Source organism: Callithrix jacchus, chromosome 3, assembly GCF_049354715.1.
Source record: "Callithrix jacchus isolate 240 chromosome 3, calJac240_pri, whole genome shotgun sequence".
In the NCBI taxonomy this organism is placed as follows: Eukaryota; Metazoa; Chordata; class Mammalia; order Primates; family Cebidae; genus Callithrix; species Callithrix jacchus.
In genome coordinates, this window is record NC_133504.1 from 134655536 (window position 1) to 134662306 (window position 6771).

The following is a 6771-nucleotide window of genomic DNA, read 5'->3' on the forward strand; positions in this document are numbered from 1 at the left end:
GGACTCATACCTCTAACTCAACAGGCTAAGAAGGGAGTTACAGCATTGGCTGAGCTATTGGACAGCCCTATCACAAATAAATCAGTCTACTACTCCACAATGGCGGTAAGGAAGAGCATGTGTGGAATACAGGAGATCCCTAAGGGTGTCTCTTAGTATTACCATGCTCTGTGATTAAGGTCAATGGAAAGCTACAAGAACCCAATCCAGGCAGGACCCCAGATGGCCCAGACCCTTCAGGGTCACTCTACCAGGTAAAAAAAACACTACCAGAAGTACTTGCTGAAGGCAAAAAAATACAGAATCAGTAGTAGAAGAAGGTAGTCATCAGTATCAGCTATGACCACATGACTAGTTGCAGAAATGAAGACTGTTATTGTCATGAGCATTTTCTCCTTATTTTGTTAACAATATGTTTGTGCATGTATACACTTGTATTAAGAACATATTTTCAGTTTACCTTTTTCCTTTATTATATGACATCATATTTATTATCAGCATTTCAGTGTTGTTAACTTTATGTGATAGCATTTAGGTTAAGGATTAGTGCACATACTAAATGTCTGGAATATGTCTGGTGTAATTCTGACCTTATTTTTGTCTTTATTTGAAGAATATGGATGACTTCAGGAGATGTGTATGGGTTCAAGTTGAAAAGCGGAGGACTCGTGATGGTTAATATTGAGGGTCAACTTGATCAGATTGAAGGATGCAAAGTACTGTTCCTGGGTGTGTCTGTGTGAGGGTGTTCCCAAAGCAGATTAACATTTGAGTTAGCAGACTGAAAGAAGTAGACTGACAATCAGTCTGGGTAGGCATCTTCTAATCAGTAGCCAGAATAGCTAGAATAAAGTAGGCATAAGAATTTGGAAAGAACAGACTGGCTGTCTTCTGCCTTCATCTTTCTCCTGTGCTGGATGCTTCCTGTGTTCAAACATTAAACTCCAAGTTCTTCAGCTTTAGATTCTTGGATTTACACCAGATATTAGCCAGGGTATCTTGGCCTTCAGCCAGACTGAGGGCTGACCTTTCAGCTTCCTTACTTTTGAGGTTTTGGGACTCGGACTGGCTTCCTTGCTCCTCAGCTTGTAGATGGTCTATTGTGGGACTCTACCTTGTGATTGTGTGAGTGAATATTTCTTAACAAACTCCCCTGCATATGTACATCTATCCTATTAGTTCTCTCCCTCTAGAGAACCCTGCCTATAAACTTCCCAATAGAAAGTTTATTTTCCAGCCCCCCCACCAAAAAAATGTCCTCTGTATTTTCTGATTGAATGTCCATTCCTCAGGAGTCTCTGCTTTTACACATTCTCTGCAGAAATATCTCTCTTTCTTTGACTAATTACTTTTTATGCTTTGGGCTTAGAAAAACCAATTACCAAATGTGGAAACCTAACTCTAATCTATAGTGCTAGACTGGTCCTCCTCCCTGCTCCCACAGCACACTGAACATGACCACTTTTACAGTATTTATTAGTCACTGTGCTATAAGTACTGATATTCTTATGAATATCCTCTGATAAATTTCTTTGGGACATAAAATATGTCCTATTCTTTCCATCCACTATGCCTAGTAACCTTGGCTAATCTGAAATATTCATGGAGAAAACAGTAACTTTGTTTATAAAAAAACAAATAGACATATCAAATGCATCATCAATTGATACATTAATATTAAGACCACAGTATTACTTATCACCCAGTATGGTAAAATGGAATTATTATGGACAAATAATCAGTCTCTGAAAGAGAAGTTTGAGGCCCCAAATATTTATGAGCAGAGCATCATTTGGCCTTTAGAGAGAGTATATTCTTTAGTATCCTCTTCAGATGAAACCAACAAGAATAATAGAAGAGAAAGGAATTTTTGGAAGGTAGAATCAAGGGCCATTGACAAGAATAGAGAGCTGCACCTGATCCAAAACTGTGGTCCTATGTGAGAAATATTTTCTATCTCCAAGGCCGAGATGCAATATAATACTCATTCAGTAGGATCTGAGAACGACCACTACAGGATTCTCTTTCTTCTGCTTTCTAAATGGTAGTGTCTTTCTCAAAGTCTGCTAGACTTTGTAATATGTAGAGACTAAAGATTTTGCAACATATTTTTCAAAAATTAACAGATATGCTAGACATACAAGGCCAAAATTCTGACCTTTCTTTCGCATTTCTTGACATAATGTAGGTTAAAATATGTAAAAAAATTCCCCCTACCTCACTCAATTTGCCCTTGACATGGCTCTCTGCCTGAAATGTTCTTCCCATAAATGTCCACATTATAAATCCTCTTACTGACTTGTAGTATGTACTCAGATGTAAATTAATTAGGGAACTCTTCCTCAGCCACTTGTATAAATTAGCGAGACACACAGAATACGACTTCACTTCCTATTCGATTACCATGGCTTATGCTTGGACTGAAGTACTTACCAGTATCTGATTTTTGTGTTTGTTTATATGTGTGTGACTACCCTAACTTTGCTGTAAGGGCCGTAAGATTCAGGACTTTGTTGTATTCACTGCTATTACTTCAGTGCCTAGAAGAGTGCTTGGCACAAAGTAGGAACTCGATGTTGAATAAATGATTGAATGAGTCATAAACATCAATTCCTTAATAAAAAGATATTTTTCCCCTTTCTTTTTGTAGCAGTCCAACTGATGCTTGAAACATATAAAGCATATCACATCATTTACCACTACACTTAGGCCACTTATATGTACAAATGTTTAATCCCTATTCACTATTTTTAATTCTATTTCCTCAAATTTCCAAGGTATTTTTTGTTGCTGTTGTTTTGTTTTTTGTTTTATCTCAGGGCCTTTTTATTTTCTGAAACACACTGGCAGATTTTCCCACAGTGGGCTTCTAATTGTAGTTTGAATCGCAAATGTATGAGCGTACATGTCATGGTCTCAGAGTTTCTTCCCTAAAGTATTCCACATATGCCTTCATACATGCAAGCACATGGGGACACACATGTGCAAACACACATGTACATTTCTGAGTCTCCAGGCTATGCTCATCATTGCATTTAAAAAATTGTAAAATATTTTTACTTATTTGTTCCCTAGTTTCTGAATTGTTTTATTCACAAGCAATAGGCCATAAGCCCCATGAAAGCAGGAACCTTATTTATATAATTTGCCTTATCTATTTCATTTACCATCAAGTTCCCAGTGCCTAAAACAACATCTGATGTATCGAAGACAATTAACAATTACTGTATGAACAAATAAACCTTACATTCAGCCTAAATTTTAATGCATTAAGACATGTACCTCAAATAATATTATACATGAATATCGTTTAGTTGACAATAATCTGTGTTCCAGTTGTAGGTCTTTGCAAATCCTCTGGGCCTCAATATTAAGTGGACTAATTCATGGTGACCCTTTAATTTCTAAAGTTTTATAGTGCAACAGTCAATTCAATACCAAATGTCATTTCAATTATGTATATTGAAGTATTTGTTATACTTTAGTCAGTATTTAGGAAGTTCAATATTTCATGAACTTACTCTTTAAAGGAGAATAAAGTAATATCAGCATATCTTATATAGATATGGCTAAAAATTTGTTGTTACTGAGCAAAGCATTTAATCTTTAGTGTTGTCAGTAATATCCAAAAAATAAAGGAAAACTTTGAGACAATTGTACATTCTTATAGTAGTACAGAACAGATTAAAGAACATCAAGTTATTCCTATTTAAATAAACTGCAAATCTAGAAAACCTAGCTTCAGGTTTACCATCAGTTGGCTGAGTCAACCTTGATAAAAGATGACTGTGTTTCTAGAAAATTTGGGAAAGTAACTCAGACAAACCTGTAACAGTTCATGTTTTAGCCACGTTAGGCAAATGACATAGCCTTTTTAACTCTCCTCACATCATATCCAAGTGATCATAATATGTGTGTTGTGAGGGCCAGAAGTACATTTAATATGCACAACATAACACACTATTTATAGTGTAGCAGGTGCTAAATAAACCCTATAGGCTGTTATCATAATATGTGTGTTGTGAGGGCCAGAAGTACGTTTAAAATGCACAACATAACACACTATTTGTAGTGTAGTAGGCGCTAAATAAACTCTATAGGCTGTTATTAACATATTGGGTCATGTAAGATGATGGAAAAATTTTTTTATTAATCTTTAATAGTATTGTTCTTTTCAAAACATACAATGGTGAGAATGGAAATGTGTTTATATGTAAAGAAAATTATGTGGAAATTTTCTTAAAATGTTAGTAAAACGGGATCATACTAGTTGCTATTGACATATGTAAATATTTGACCTGTGCATGAAAATGTGTCCCACATCAAATGTAATTAGTAACTGTTGAAACAGAGATCTTTCAGATAAATGTCAGAAATGAATATATTAATATAACAACAACCACATAATTGTACCATTTATTTAGTGCCTGTAATTTCACTAGGAACTCTATGTCTAGTTCATTTGTGCTGATATTTAAAAATACTCAAAACTAGGTAATTTATAAAGAACAGAAACTTATCTCTGACAGATCTGAAGTCTGAAAAGTCCAAGTTCAAGCTGCCAGCATTTGGTGCCTGAAGAGGGTCTTTTTGCCATGTCCTCAACATGGCAGAGAAGGTGAACTTTGTGTCCTCACATGGCAGAAGGGCAAAAAGGACTCAGGTTAGTTTCCTTTAACCTTTTTATAAGGCACTAATCTGTTCATGATTTTGGAGCCCTCATGACTTAATTCCCCCAAAAGACCTCGCCTCTTAATAACATTACAATGGAGATTAAGTTTCAACATGAATTTTGGAGGGAACATCATTATTCAAACTTCCAATGAGGATTAATTACCTTGATTTTACAGATTAAGAACATGAGGGTTTCATTCTGTGACATATATAGCTTTCAAAATATAACCATAAAATTATAACTAAATCAAAATAGCTTGCAGAGATTTTTCTCTTATAAATATAAAAAGTGAATAGATAAATACCCTGAATCTATTTCACTAAAAACTCTATGTCTACTTTGTGAGATTTCATAGCTTATTTCAAATATAATCTATGAATCTTTTTTTTTTTTTTTTTTTTTTTTTTTTGAGACGGAGTTTTGCTCTTGTTACCCAGGCTGGAGTGCAATGGCGCGATCTCGGCTCACCGCAACCTCCGCCTCCTGGGTTCAGGCAATTCTCCTGCCTCAGCCTCCTGAGTAGCTGGGATTACAAGCACACACCACCGTGCCCAGCTAATTTTTTTGTAATTTTTAGTAGAGACGGGGTTTCACCATGTTGACCAGGATGGTCTCGATCTGCCGACCTCGTGATCCACCCACCTGGGCCTCCCAAAGTGCTGGGATTACAGGCTTGAGCCACCGCGCCTGGCCAAAATCTATGAATCTTTCTATAGATTCAATAAAGTATCTAAAATGAAACTATCCAGTGAATTTTAGGTGAAGTGTTTCCGTGTTTGTTTTGCAAAGCAATTATAAACTGCATTTGTGTGTTTGCTTTGGCAGCACATATACTGAAATAGGAACAATACAGATAAGATTGGCATGGTCCCTGCGCAAAAATGACACGCAAATTCGTGAAGCAGTCCATATTTTTAAATCTCCTTAAGCTTATAAGCAAATTCAGCAAAGTCTCAGGATACAATATCAATGTGCAAAAATCATAAGCATTCATATAGTGATAATAAACAAACAGAGAGCCAAATCATGAGTGAATTCCTACTCACAATTGCTACAAAGAGAATAAAATACCTAGGAACAGAACTAACAAAGGATGTGAAGGACCTCTTCAAGGAGAACTACAAACCACTACTCCAGGAAATAAGAGAGGACATTCCATGCTGATGGTTAAGAAGAATCAATTTGTGAAAATGGCCATAATGCCCAAAGTAATTTGTAGATTCAATGCTATCCCCATCAAGCTATAGTTGACCTTCCTCACAGAACTGGGAAAAAGCACCTTAAACTACATATGGAACCAAAACGAGCCTGCATAGCAAAGACAATCCTTGGAAAAAATAATAAAGCTGGAGGCATCAGGCTACCTGACTTCAAACTGTACTACAAGACTACAGTAATCAAAACATCATGGTACTGGTACCAAAACAGAGATATAGACCAATGGAACAGAACATAGGCCTTGGAAGTAATGTCACACATCTACAACCATCTGATCTTTGACAAACATGAAAAAGAAAACAATAAATGGGGAAAGGATTCACTGTTGAATAAATGGTGTTAGGAAAACTGACTAGCCATATGCAGAAAGCTGAAACTGGACCCCTTCCTTATACCTTATACAAAAATTAACTCCAGATGGAATAAAGATTTAAACATAAGACCTAATACCATAAAACCTAGAAGAAAACTTAGGCAATACCATTCACAACATAAGCATAGACAAGGACATCATGACTTAAACACCAACAGCAATGCCAACAAAAGCCAAAATAGAAAGACAAGATCTAATTCAACTTAAGGGTTTTTGCACAGCAAAAGAAACTATCAATAGAGTGAACCAGCAACCAACAGAATGGGGCAAAAAAATTGCAGTCTACCCATCTGACAAAGGGCTGATATCCAGAATCTACAAAGAACTTAAACAAATTTACAGAAAAAAAAACCCATCCAAAAGTGGGAATATGAACAGACATTTGTCAAAAGAAGACATTTATGCAGCCAACAAACATATGAAAAAAATCTCATCATCACTGGTCATTAGAGAAATGCAAATCAAAACCACACTGAGATACCATCTCATGCCACTTACAATGGCA

At 36.0% G+C, this 6771-nt stretch overlaps 1 non-coding gene across 1 annotated transcript; it reads left to right on the top strand.

Moving 5' to 3' along the window:
• The first annotated feature begins 5484 nt into the window (after positions 1–5484).
• LOC118152505 (U6 spliceosomal RNA) lies at positions 5485–5591 on the top strand. The gene has a single exon (XR_004741266.2). It is a non-coding gene; the product is annotated as a U6 spliceosomal RNA (small nuclear RNA).
• The last annotated feature ends 1180 nt before the right edge of the window (positions 5592–6771 follow it).